The sequence below is a fragment of the Sturnus vulgaris genome, chromosome 2 (assembly GCF_052056855.1).
Source record: "Sturnus vulgaris isolate bStuVul1 chromosome 2, bStuVul1.hap1, whole genome shotgun sequence".
In the NCBI taxonomy this organism is placed as follows: domain Eukaryota; kingdom Metazoa; phylum Chordata; class Aves; order Passeriformes; family Sturnidae; genus Sturnus; species Sturnus vulgaris.
The window spans coordinates 113,557,912-113,569,932 of record NC_142244.1 but is presented as its reverse complement, the minus strand read 5'-3'; the positions used below and the strand labels follow the sequence as shown (position 1 = coordinate 113,569,932).

The window sequence follows — 12,021 nt, the reverse complement described above, 5'->3', positions numbered from 1 at the left end:
TAATCGAGGCTGGGGTAACTTTGCTTGGCTCTTCCCTGGAGAATGTTTATTTGGGACTGAACTGACAGAGTCCTTTGCTGAGGGTTTGTACACCTGGAAGATAAACCCTGACAACACCTCTGAGCATGAGAAATCATCTGAGTCACATCCAGTGCTCTTCTACCCAGCTATAAAATTCAGTTGTTTGGACATGTTTATAAGCAACTGTTCCTCATAAAGTTTTCATAGGCTTGGAACAAATCCTGTCAATGGTATCAATTAGTTCTGTGATGTCAGAGCTACTGAACCAAAAGCAGCTGCTCTCTGCCTGAGGTGATGTCTAAAGGAGCATTGCTCTCTTAAAGCAAAAGTGAAGGTGTCTGGGTTTTATTTGAGGTTTGTGTTAGAACAATTCCTGTAAACAGACTCGCCAAGTGCAGTTTGTGAGAGCTTTTTAAGGATAGAGGGGAGCTGTTTATAGAATAACTTTTCCCGAGTGATTCATAGCATGCACCCAGTACCACTGGTGTGCTGATGAATTACCTCTGGTATTTCTGCAGGTTTCTGATGACACCTTTTTTATGCAAGGGAAAAAAAAAAATCAGATGAGTAAATAAGACATGGAAAAGCTGTTCTCCAGGGGCCCAACTTGGCTTTTTTCCATGGATGCCCATTGTAAAGCATAAAGTACTCATGGAATACTTTGTACTAGTGAAAAGATGGAGTCCTAGTGTTCAAGGAATCTTGAACCAGTGACAAAAATAAGACTGAGAGTTGCCAAATATTGCAGGCTTAAACCTGACCCTCTCTTCCCCAAGGAATTGCTTTCCCAACCCCTACTTTTTGAAAATATTGATGAAGCTGAAGCCTACACAGTCTTTTAAACCTAGTTGCTCTGGTTTTGGAGCAGAAAGCTTCCAGTTGTGTGGCTGTGTTACAACCATGGGAATATGAATGTGCAATTAACTTCTATTTGTTAGAGATAGATAGGAACAGGATCTTAAGCACAGGACTTTAAAAATGCCTCTAAGTACTTCATGCTTCTTTTGCTAATCTATAAATAATTGTTCCAAGTGCAGAACTGTCATATAGAGATGTTTTGCCCAAGTGCTGAAGGACTTTTTGGCATCATAGTTGAGGCAGATGTATTTTTTTGTCTGAAGAAAATGTAACAGTCAATTTGTGTAAACAGGAGAAGGAAGAGTGGGGCTCATAAGCACTTTCTGCAGGCCCCATGCTCTGGAATGCTTCTCAATGTTCTTAAAGCTTTCAGATCTTTTTGATGCCTGGTTCAGATTTAGTTCAGCCAAATGATTTTCTATCTGGAGCACTCATCTCTCAAGCATTGTGCAAGCATGATCAGATCTTGTCTCATTCTTGTCCCACCAGCAAGAGAGCAATTTCTGTTATTAGTGCAATAGCACTAATAGCATTTTTTTATCCCTGACTGTAATCACAGTCACATAGGGAGGTGCTGCCTCCTTTTCAAAGTAAAAGGCTTCAAGTTTGGAAGCCAAGCAAGGAACTCCTCCTTTTTTTTGAACCTCTCTGAGAGACCACTTGTGTTTCCTTCCTACTTACAGGTTTCTGCTCAGAACCATGGCTCAAAAAAGAGGTGGCATCTTCCCTCCTACCCTGTACTTCCCATGGCTGTATGCATGTAAATTAATTTTCATGTTGCCTGCTCTCTCCTTTAGATCTATGTGAGGACCTACTGCAACTTCTTTCATCATTGTGCATATGTCTTGGTGGGGAAGGGGTATTTTGCTTTTCTATGGTAGTTCAGTGCCTTGGCTTTCCTGTTGGAGAAAGCTGTACTTGAAGTGTTGTTTGTCTAGAATTGGAAGAAGACTAACAGCTCTGGTTTAAAAAAATCTAAACCCAGCAGCTCCCATTCCTTCTCTCTCCTTTCCCCAGTGGACACTAAAAGGTCTCTTCCCCCAGAAGAAAGTGAAGGAGCAGAGTAAGATGAAAAACACAATTTGTTATGCTGTTGCATTTCTTATTGCAATTTCTTTCTGTAATTTCCCTTTCCTGTTGCAAATTAGCACTGGAAGCCTTGCAAGCCCTTATCTGGGATAACTAGGCCAGAGAATAGAAAATCCAGCTACAGCAGCATTACAGATGGTTTTACAAAGGATGAATTTAGAACTGAGAGATAGCAGCAGCTGACATGGAAATGTTTGCATTGGATGTTGCATTCCCTAATAGACTGGCTGTGTCAAGGGAAGGCAAACTTGTTCCATAACTGCTGTGAGAAAAGTGCACAGAAGTGCATAGAAAGGGCAAATGAACTCTGACATGGGCTCCCTAATGTCTCCTGATTAGTATCTCCTTATTAATATTAAAATAGGCTTTTACTCTCTAACACAAATTCCCTGGATTAAAGAGCTAACTTTACAGGACTGTCTCAGTTTTGTCTTTTCTCTTGCCTTGAGAAGAGAATCCATTTGGAGATTTTTTTATTCTCTTATTTTTGCAAGATTTGTCAAAGGGCTATAAGGGATGTTGGGGAGAAGAGGGAGGAATTAAGCAGGTGTTTCACTTGATACCACAAGCCTTGCTTTTCTTAAGAAACCAGGTTGTGAACTGTTAATAGATCTTTGTGCAATTGGCTGGTGCTGATCTCTGAGTCGTGATATAATGTGAAAAGTTAAGCCAGTCCATGAACTTATCAACTAAAGATGACAACCTAATAGATAAATTTATTGTAGCTTCCAAGAACTAGGGAGGGGGATAGAAGTCCTAAAAGTTACTGACTTTTATAATAGTCTTGAGTTTGCTCTTCTAAGGTGAAATGGTCCAGTGAGAAGGGAGCTCTGGTAGTGAAGTGTCTCATTACTTCAGAAGATGCTTATTTTGGTTGTAGCCACATAATTTTTTCACCAGTGAGTATGTTTAATACCAGAGAGCACAATGCTTTTCATCTGAAAGTAGGACACAGCTGAAACTAGGCTGCAGAATGAATATCTGAAAGCAGCCAGATGGTATCAGGCTAATGAATTCTGCCCAGATGTCTTGTGTTGCAATCACATCTGGTGGTCACTTGGTAGTGGACAGGAGGGTCATCCTGTGGGCTGTGGTGGAGGTCCCTTTAGATATGGCCCTGGGTCCAAACAAAGTACCTTAGCAATGAGTCACTGGATCAAGTGTGTGAGATTCTTTCATAAAGGAAACTTGCCGGCTTTGTAGGCAGCTGCATCTACAGCAGGGGAGCAGCACATGGGTCGCTGCTGTCTTGTCTTTTTTGTAGTCTAGAGTGCACCAAACTAAGTCTTTCTCAGTGTCAGAGATACCAAACAGCATCTCTTTTAGATGCTTATGGTGTTTGGAGCATGTTGGCAAGCAATGATTTGAAAAGAAAGAGCAGCAGTTTGTGCAGAACCGCAAGGCTTCATGCTATGAAAAATCAGCCTGACCTCTTTGTGGTTCTATGCTTTCAATGTAGGAAATCCCCCTGTGAAAGTTTTAGGTGAACTTCAGTTTTGCAGCCTATTTTCAACAAGCCCTGAGGTGGAAATTGAGGGTGTGAAATGCATAGACTAGATAAGGCTTGAAAATTCAGCAGAGCATTGCAATGACCTACAGCTGGGTCTTTAGAACTTGACTTCCCTCAAATGACTGAGCCCTTTCCTTTCCAAAACATCAACATTTACCTTCACCAGTGCTGTTGAAAGGTCTTGGCAGTGCTCTGGCTGAAGCACTACTTGTGTGACATCTCCCTGCTCCCAACACTCATCCTTAATTCTCTTGAACTTGTGCTCTTGCCTTTCCATTGATTAACACCCGCTGAAATATCTTCGGATGCCATCTCACACAGATTTTTTTTTTTTTTTTTTTTTTCCCTAGGGCGATCCAGTACCTGCTTCTGCAAGGGCAGGAACAGGCTGCAGCTCCACAGCTGTGATCTGGTATCTCTGGGTAGCTGCAGGAGCTGTTTCAGTCCCTGCAGTGGCACAGACACAAAGCTCCTCTGCACAGTAGCAAGTGCCTGTGGCGTGTCTGCTTTGGCACCCTCTGGGCTCTTGGCTGGAGCTGTGCACAAGTGATGAGGCATCTCTTAGATAACAACTGTTCTTTGGAAATCCAGGAAAAAGTGGGTTGGGGCACTACAGTGATTTTGTTAACACTGTTATATATGTGTATTATATGGTAGCTAATTGCTGGTTGGGTGCATGATGTGCCTTGGAACATAAAGGGCAGAAAGATGCACTGGTTGTTCCAGCCTTGTGAAAAATCAAGGGTATATGTGAGTGGAAATCCCTAATATCACCTAAGAACTCTGAATCCTTGGATATCTTCTCCTGGGATATCAGAGAACCAATGTAACTTATAAAGCCATCCATAACTGAGAGATGGGTATGGCTATGCAGTGTCAGGACCAGCCTTCCCAAATGTTTCTCTGTTCACATTTCTTAGAGTCATGACATAAACACTGAGCATCCAAGCTGTGATAACTTTTATTAAAACTGGTTACTCTCAAGCTCCTCTGATAGTCTCTGTTTTAGTGATCTCTTAAGGTATAAATAGACCCAAATCAGAGAGAGGATCTGAGCTTTCTCTCATATCACACACTGAGAACTGTAAACACCAGTGGGATAGCCCTGTTTTCTGTGAGAGCAAGACATGTAAACTATCAGCTGAAGGAACTGTGTTCCTATATATGTGAAAGATCATTATTTTCTCTGGGTTTCTCTAATAAAGAATGCCTACTGCACTTTCCTTAGAAAACCCTACCTTCCTTTTTTCTGTTCTTGCACAAAATGTTTAAAATCATAGGCCAAATAGCTTATTATTTATCCATGTGCAGGGTAGGGGCAGGATCATATCTGACTGGGCTCTTTTGGCATCTCATAGTATGCTGTGGATATTTTGTTTGGATGGAAGGGATGTCCTTATTTGCATGTCTCAAAGTACTTATCAGTGTGTTTCCACTACAGTCAAACTCTCCTAAAACATAGTATTATTTGGTGTACAGCTGTTGCTGCTAAAGTAAACAGATGATTTTTCTGCTTTGCCATCAGATTCTAAGGAAGTAGACACTTCCAGGGAGATGTCCAACAAAGCTGGATCAGGAGGATTTTTGTCATTGCAATGTGCTACTTTAGACAGATGTAGCAACTGAGTGGGTCTTCTTGTGGGTGGGAAGAAATGTTTTCTCTGAACCAGTCCTGTTCCCACAGCTGGACTGTCTGAATTCACATCCTGTCTTGCCACAAGCCCTTCATGAAAACCCATCTTTTCGATTTGCCCAAAGCCTGAGTTCTGAGTATTTGTGGTAAGAGATGGCCAGACCTGGGGCTTCAGAAACGACTAAACTTGAGGTGAAAACGGCACAGAAAGTTTGATTTGGAAAGGCAGGACTCCTTCTCCAAATTGTCTTTGGTTATTGGTAAAAAAGAGCTGATGCATCCAATGGGAACCTGAGTTGATTGAGCCTCGATAAGAATGTGACAATCACCTCCTTACCCAAGGGAGGAGTGTTGGCTGGGACTTCTGTGCAACCTAGTGCAACCCTAACTCTCAAAGGAAAAGGGATGTCACGTCCTCAGATGGGAAAGCACCAAGTGCTAATTGATTAGGTACGGCATTGTGCGTAATTTACAGGCGGCTGCCAAACATCTTGAGGCAATAACGCAGGCAAACAAAGCATTGAGTTTGGGTGTTTAAGCACTATGGAATGGCATTAAAAACTAAACATTACAGCTGCCTTTTCTGCAGATAGAAATGTCCATTTGTGAGAATATGTCATGAACAAGCTGTTTTTTTTTTTTCCTTCCCCTTGCTGACACATTTGTGGAGAGTTAAGTTGTAGTTATTTGTTTGATTTGTCCTGTGCTTTAACTGGCAGCAGTTAAACAAACTAGAAGCTTCTGGGTTCAACCCAAGGGAGAAATGATTTGTAGGAAGATTCAAGGTATGTGAAGTTTGCATGACCTGGTTTTGAGCACTTCCTCAGAGCACTCATGGAAATCTTCTCTAGATCTTAACATGCTGATCTTACATTTGTAGTTTAAAGCCCTTACATTCCTGTCCTGCTACCAGATGGATTTGAAGAGCCTTGTAAAGTTTCTATCTTTCAATGCCACAGATTGTGAGGAATCCAAAGCTGACCTCAGTGCTTTTAGGACTGTTTATTTAGAGGGCTGAACTAGGAGTGTTTTATGTTGGCTTTTTTTATGGTCACTCGAGCTTTAAACCATAATTTAAGAGGTTGAATTGGCAGCTGAGGGACAGTGAACACCTCAGAGCAGCTCTGAAACAGAACACAGGTTTCAGAAATTGAAGCAATCCTATTTCTTTGCAGTTGTTCAGGAATGGCAAAATGTCTGAGCCCTGCAGCTCCATTCTGGAACCACCCAAGATGAAATACCTGCCCTGGCCTAACCAGAGCAAGACATAGGGTGTCTCTGATCCCACCTTGCTGGAAGGAGTCAGTGGTGGCCTTGTCTTGATTTGTGTTACCTCCCTGAGTTCTGTCTCTTACAGCTGCTTCATCCCCAAATCCCTGCATTATGGCCTGAAAATGCAAGGTACATTGGAGCTGAAGTTTCCATTTACACCTGCTGGAGATAACCTTGGCATGAGGATTATGTCTGAGTGGGAACTTGTTCTTGCATCTCAACACAGAAGAGTAAGAGAAAATGAGAACCAAGCTAATAAAACTGGATTTTAACAGAGGATATGCTAACTTAGATCTTTCTCTCCCTTCTGAGGTGTGGAGCACATCTGTAGTTGGGCTGGGGCAGGGACACTGCCAACCATGCCAGGCCAGTAAAGCTGAGCTTAGATCAGCTCCTGCAGGTCACTCTGCATCTGAAATGAGTTGTTCAGCTTCAGTGAAAGCAGTGTTTGAAAAACACCAGCAATAAAATGGCTTCATTCCATGACCACCATGAAAACTGTAGCCACGGTGAGGTTCTCAAAAGGTGAAGGTTCTCAAAAGGTGAAATTAACTGTGTGGTGGATAATCTTTGAGGACAGAAGTTTCCCATGAGGAAATTCAAAGATCCCCTAGACAGACCTGCCACACAACCTTGCTAGCTCTTCAGTTAGGTGTTTTGCTTTTTGGTTTGAGACTCTGAAGATTTAATCCAGGCACTTGTGCAGCTCTATCCTGGTGTCATAAAAGGAATTTGTGCTGAGCAAGGAACTGCTGCTTTTCTTGGTATTAATAGATCACAAGTGTGGGCCCAAGCAATGTCTATGGAACAAGGCTTCCCCAGAGTCCACTTACTGCATGGATGACAACACTCTAGTAGAAATAAACACACTCTTTTCTGCTCCATTCCTCTGTGGTGAGTGAAGAAATGGGGGAGGATGTAGTAAAATGTGTTGTAGCACAGGGACTTATATGGGTCTTAGGGATGAAATGAAATTAAATTCTTACCCCTGACTCTTGAGCATGACACAGCTGTCTTGTAGAGGGGATCTTTTCATGAAAACCTTTTAGCCCTAAAGCTTTTGACTTCCTGCCCCTGCTCTCTTTCCCAGCAGAGGATTTAAGAAGTACAAGAGATGCAACACAACATGGGGACCCCAGGGAGCTTTTACTCCCATCCTCACACGTTGTTGTAGACTTTCTTGTCAAGACAAAATCCTTCCTCATCTTAAACAAATCATTCTGTAGAAGAATATTGATTGTTATAGGAGGCAGTAGAAGCTCTGATGGATTCTGCTCTATAGATCCTAGCACTGTGGGTCTTTAGATTCACACAGGGTCATGCTTTGCTTTCAAAAATCTCTGAGAAGTGTAAGTTCAGTGCTATCTATAGTCCTGCCAGCTGCCAGGAAAACTTAGCTTGCAGCCTGAGTCTTCAGGAGCATCACTACGGGTGACTGAGTGAGGAGTGTATGGGAGTGAATTAACCATGGAATGGCCCTTGCTGGATCTGTGGCAGAGATGGAAAAATGGTGACACTCCTGCCTCCATTTCTCTCACCTTGTGGGTTTCTCAAATGCTTCTGGCATCTCTTTTTATTCCCTTCATCATTGCTATTGCTTTTTGAAGAAAATATCATCCTCTGGATAGTAAATTGCATTTGAGTGAGAGGAACAACTAAGTTTAAGCTTGTCTACCTCAAGGAGGTAGTATATGGAGTTCTGTATGCTCTTCCTTTTCCTGATGTCAAAATCAATCTGTCCACTTTGGAAATACAATGGGAAGGATCTGCTTGGCTCCAGCTCTGATCTCACTCTGTAGTGACAGCAATCATTGGCCTGGCAAAACTATTGATAAAGGAGCTGGACGCGATTTTGCTTTTACAAAAAAATTCTGGTTCAGAACTTAAGCACATGCTAATGTAGAACGTGGGGTGCTCAGATATTAGAAGAGAAGCCAGAGTAGGAGATTACACTTAAATGCACTTAATTGAGAAATGTGTTTGGACTGCAAAATTAATTAACTATAATCAAAAACTGATGGGAGGCAAAAAAAAAAAAATCGAGCAAACAGCAGTCTCCTTCATCTCATATAGCCTGCTCTTTTCAGCAGCCTTGCAAGGAAATTGTAGGTGGAATAAAATAATATGGAAAATGGCATGGTAAGATATGCACGAGGTGGTGTGAGAGGAAAATACATGCAAAACTAAATTGTAGAAATGATTTCTAAAATTAGAACCCTATAGATGATAACCCATCATAGTTATCTAGATAAAATAAATTTTAAAATTAGAACCTTATAGATTATAACCCATCACAATTATCTAGATGAATAATTTGCCTGTTTTCTCCATACTTCCCATCCTGTAATAAAGTTGTATTCTTCAACTACACCATGCAAAAGGCTGGATTACACCACTCACCAGTGGTTTTTTTTAGACCAGAAGTGAATTTGGAGTGAAATTTTGGGTGTTGGAGTGATGCAATTAATTAAGTGATGCAGGTAATGAATTAATTACTTCCCCTTCAGCACATGGAATTCATGCCCATGCAATGCTGCTCTAAGACAGTGGCACTTCTCCACCTCCTCTTAGCACAGGCACCTCTGCACCACATCTTGCTCTGGGGTTAGGATTTGCCTCAAGATGTTGAAGTGTTGTTTTAAAAACATATGAGCAGATGTGAGCTAAAATCAGTGAATGGAAGTCTTTGTGAATGTACCTGCAGTCATATTTTTCAATGTATACATATCCCCAAATGCCCCTGAAAATTGCCAGTGTCACTGAGATACACTCACTGAAGTATGTTCATGTTCACTGTGTGTGAATATATTTAATGGACTGTAGCAGAAAATTATCTCATTGCTCAGAGGACAGTTTATATGCATTTTCCTCTCCTCCCCTTATTCCCCTCACCTGTTGAACCAGAGCTCAGTCACAGACATGTCCCCTTTGGTGGCTGTTCAGGAATGCTCAGCTTCCATAGGAGGCAGTTGTTCTGTAATAGGCTCCTTGTCCTGAGAGGGAGGGAAGGCTGTAACACAGTTCAGAAAAGGGAAGTGAGAAGGGTGTAAAAGACAAACCAGCTAAACTCTTTCAAAGGATTCTCAAGTACTCATCACAGAAGCATAGAACAAGTTGGAAGTGACCCTGAAAGCTCATCTTGTTCCACGGGCAAGGACATCTCCTACCAGACCAGGCTGCTGAGAGACACATCCAGCCTGGCCTGGATGCTTCCAAGGATGGCACATCCACAGCTTCTCTAGGCAACCCAGTTTAGTGCCTAAATTCCTAATGTGCAACCTTCATCTACCCTTTTTCAGTTTAAAATCGTTGTCCTTTGGCTGGTCACTATGGGCCCTGGTAAAAAGTCTCTTTCTTACCAGCCCCTGAAAGGCTCCTCTGAGATTTCCGTGGAGCCTTTTCCAGGCTGAACAACCTCAACTCTGTCAGCCTCTGTTCAGAGGAGAGGTGTTCCAACACTGACTGTTTTTGTGGACTTCTTCTGAATCTGCTCTGACAGGTCTCTGTTTTATGTTAGCAGAAAACTGTAGATGCCATTTACCATGATAAGGTGGGAAAATCCAAGAACCCCTCTAAAAAGTTGGCTGCACCTCTGTGGATGGTGGTGGTGTTTATTGAATTTTTTTTTATAAAAGGAATAAATATGCTTTTTCTTTTATGGAGTGAAATGTTCTTCTCCCATCCATCCCTCACACACCCCCAACCACTAAGTGGCTTCTCTGGAGAAAACAATGTCCAAAACTGGTGACTGTTCTACCAAAAGATCAGTCTCCTGAATGTAGTATACATCCATGCAATCTTTTTTTAGGGCTTTCCCAAATGGGAAAAAATATATCAGAGATTTTTTGTAATGCTCATCTTGCCAAATATTTCAATAACCTGGTCTGTATTACCAGAAGAGCGCTTGGAGCTAAAAATTTCCTATAATCTCCTTTCCCTTTACAGAAATAGATAAATAATTTCTCTGGAATGAAAAATCTGTGTTGATCTCCACCTTTGCACTACTTACACTTGTGTTATAGATAAACTCCAAATAATGGCAAGTTTTTTTATTTAATGAGAACTGAAATCTATAGCTCTGTCATTTCACTTCTTCCTCAGGATTCACTTTTAGTCAAATGGTGAAACACTTCTATTTAGCTTTAAAAAAGGTGAAATTATCTGAGCTGGCTCTCGAGGGGGTCTGAGTTGCAGGCTCACATGTAAGAGGTGTGAGAAACTGGACTTTGTGGTATCTGTTGCTCTGCACTTTTCCCAGGTGTCTTTTTCCTGCCTTCCTCTGTCCCTGCATTAATTTGGTGGGTACAGCCCCCTCTAAAGGCAGCAACGAGCTACCAAGAATAAAATTAGATTTTAAGATAAGACAGTTGTTTTAAATGCCCTGTTATAGGGACTGGCAGGTACATTTATTGCTGTGTAGTTTTTGTGGTTTGTTCTTTAATTAATCTAATATAAATCTGTCAAAACCAAGGCACCAAATTTGCTTGAAGCCTACTTGTGCAACAGAAGTTGGTTTGTTTGGTTTTTTTTTTTTTCCCCCGAAGTCCACCACTGCTTATTATAGCAACCACAGTGACTCAGTTTGGGAAATCCCTCCATGAAGGTGTTTACCCTTTCTTGTCTTGCCACACTTACACTTGACTTCTTCACCACCTGCAGCCTGGACCTTGGGCTCTGTGTGAGCTGCTCAGCACCCTGGCACCTCTTGCCTTCCTTTTCTCTGCCAGTTTGTGAACAGCCACCATTCAGAACCTGAGAGATTACCTAGAGCTCCCTTTTTGCCAGGATGCTGAGTGCCTTGAGCCTTTGCTTTCGCTCAGGTGACATTTTGAGGCAGCAAGTGTGATTTGATTGTTTTCAGCCTAGTGTTGGTCCTCTGAATTTGGCTAAACTAAGGCTCCCTGTTCGGCCACTTCTGTGACTCTGTCACTTTAATGACTAAGGAAGAGCAGAAAGATGAGATCAGAAATAAAGGCAAAGGGGTACTCAGCGAGAAACTTAGTTGGGAATGCCTTTTGTTTTCGTGGTGGCCTCACTTTCCATTTTGCACGCCCCAGCTGGGAGCCAGCACAGGGGAGAGCAGTTACACAACTGGGAACCCCCTCAATCTGTGGCTTTTTCTCTCTGGCAAACTGTCGCTTATGACAAAGAAAAAAAAACAAACCCCAAGCTAAATCCACACAGTTTCTTTTTCATTTTTTCTACGGCTACATCATCTGAAACAAGTGTAAAAGACCTTAGTCAAAACCCATAGCCCATATACTGCAATTTTGGCACTTTCTCGTCCAAGACAGAAAATTTGATCTCTTGCTTACCTCTGTGGAATCTCTGTGTTCCCTCTGCACGTGCTGGGACCCAAACGAGCTGCTGCAAGGAGCTTCTGCTGTGAACGAGGAAGTGCTGGAGCAGAGGATGTGAGCAGTGACTCAGAATTTGGGGGCCGGCTCTCCAGCCAAGCTGAGGAATAAATGGAATTACTGTCAGCTCAGTGTAACATGTTTCCCTGATGTAAGGGCATGCAGGCTACCTCTTTACCAACAGGAAAAAGCTCAGGAACATCCACCTTTAATCTTTTCCCAGAATTAGCTATTCCAGGAAATCATAGCTATTTATGATTATGCTACCTTCAGGTATTGCA

At 42.1% G+C, this 12,021-nt stretch overlaps 1 protein-coding gene across 1 annotated transcript in view; it reads right to left on the bottom strand.

Moving 5' to 3' along the window:
- The window catches only part of LOC106853528 (myelin-oligodendrocyte glycoprotein-like), a 31,856-nt gene extending 20,035 nt beyond the window's left edge, over positions 1 to 11,821 (bottom strand). Inside the window, exons 1-2 of the mRNA XM_014876830.2 lie at positions 11,699 to 11,821; positions 9,276 to 9,393 (exon numbers count right to left, since the gene is read on the bottom strand). The gene's annotated coding sequence lies outside the window, so the exon portion shown is untranslated. The remainder of the gene's footprint in view (positions 1 to 9,275; positions 9,394 to 11,698) is intronic.
- Between the last annotated feature and the right edge of the window lie 200 nt (positions 11,822 to 12,021).